This window comes from Triticum dicoccoides, chromosome 2B, assembly GCF_002162155.2.
Source record: "Triticum dicoccoides isolate Atlit2015 ecotype Zavitan chromosome 2B, WEW_v2.0, whole genome shotgun sequence".
Classification (NCBI taxonomy): Eukaryota; Viridiplantae; Streptophyta; class Magnoliopsida; order Poales; family Poaceae; genus Triticum; species Triticum dicoccoides.
The window spans coordinates 705,578,341-705,580,270 of record NC_041383.1 but is presented as its reverse complement, the minus strand read 5'-3'; the positions used below and the strand labels follow the sequence as shown (position 1 = coordinate 705,580,270).

General features: G+C 43.9%; 1 pseudogene; it reads right to left on the bottom strand.

The window, feature by feature from the left end:
- Positions 1–428, bottom strand: part of LOC119361193 — a 111,998-nt pseudogene extending 111,570 nt beyond the window's left edge.
- Between the last annotated feature and the right edge of the window lie 1,502 nt (positions 429–1,930).

Genomic DNA, 1,930 nt, shown 5'->3' with positions numbered 1-1,930 from the left:
TCGTCGTTGCGGGATACCAACCGTTGCAGCTTGGACTTCTTGACGAAGCGCTCATACCCCCAAAAGGTGCATGTGGATTTGAAGATATGCTCTAGGCGCACTTGCTCAAACGTTTGGCCGTCCTTGCCCAATAAATTCAGGGTGTAGTTGGTCTGCAACCCTGGTTCTCCTTTGCACAGACGTAAGAAGGCCCAGGCGTGGACACCTCCGTCCACCTTCCACCCATCCGGGTAGAACGTGATGTCCCAGTCGCAATCACTGACTCTGAACGTGCTCGACGAGACCAAGTTGCCGGCGCCCACGCCGTCGAGCAGAGAGAAGCCCGTGACCTGGAAATTGTGCGCCGCGGTGCCGCCCTCTGTAAAACTCGTCGACCACGTATCCGGCACGCACTGCTTAGCCGGAGAATAGCTGACGGTGTTTCCCATGGCAAAAGGTGGGAGATCGAGCCAAGGGCAACAGGCTGGCGTTGCAGGTTCGTGACTTTTTATTTTTGAAAAAGGAGGCTTGCCCGTAACCTCTGCATCTGATAGATGCATGCAGCCATATTATTAAAAGTCTCGAAGTAATATAAAGTTAAAAAATTATTACAGCTCGCAAAAGTAACAAAGAACATATAAGAAACTCAATACCACAATGGGTATGAATAAAAGGACAAGATCCCTAGACTAGACTTTTATCCTGTTATGCGACCGCCATCCAAACCGGTTACATATAACCCGTGCTACTACCTTCTACTGGTTGCACCCTGTAACAAACGGCTTTCTGGAGTCCATGTGAGTGAGTAAGGACCATGTACGGATCCATGCCTTAGTTCTGAAAATAACCTGCAAGAAGGATAAAATATGTTGTCTGTTAAAAATCATATCATTCCTGCAATTCCATATAGCCTACATAAGCGCACATATTCTAATCCGAATACGAGACACAGTAGTATGTTCTACTCCAGCTAACCACGTCCCAGATAACGAGTCAATGTTAATTGGAGGTATAAGGTTAAACGCTATATGAATCGTTCGCCAAAGTAATTTCGCGAGGGCAATCTATAAAGAGGTGTTGTATTGTTTCATCATGATCACAAAAACAACATCGTGAACTGCCTATCCACCGTCGCTTTAGTAAATTATATTTTGTGAGGATCACTTGCCTGTGGACAAACCACATAAAAAATTTAATACGCAAGGGAACCTTAATCTTCAAAATATGTATCGATCTCGGGATTGGGCCAGAATTGATTAGATTCATATACATAGATTTTACCGTAAACACTCCGTTCCTAGCCAGCTTCTAGTGCAACGAATCTGATTGGTCGGATAATTGAACAACCAAGTGCATCTAACAATTCCAATGCTTCCCAACAAAAGATCACATAAACTGAATATTCAAGGGTACCGATTGCAATGATGTGCCCACGTAATCCTCCTGACGTTGTACAATATTATATAAGGTGGGGTATTGTATGGCTAGTGGCATCTCCCCTAACCACGTGTCTTCCCAAAATCTTGTTGTCATTCCATTGCCAACAATGAATTTGACCCTTACGAAAGAACAAATCTTTGATTCTCATAAGTCCCTTCCAGAAAGGCGAATCGTTCCGCATAGTATTTGTGTCCACGTACCATCATTGATAATCTATACAACCATTTACTGATGAGGTATTTATTCTTAATTTCCAGGTTTTCAATGCCGAGACCATCTTGGTCTTTAGGCCGGCAAATGATATCCCAACGAGACAAGCGATACTTCTTCTTAACCTCATCTGAGTGCCAGAAAAATCGAGATCGGAAAAAATCTAGTCTCTTCCGCACCCTCTTCGGTACTTCAAAGAAAGATAACAGGAATATCGGCAAACTAGTGAGTACCGAGTTAATGAGCACTAGCCGACCTCCATACGACATTAGCTTGCCCTTCCAACAGCTAAGTTTTTTTT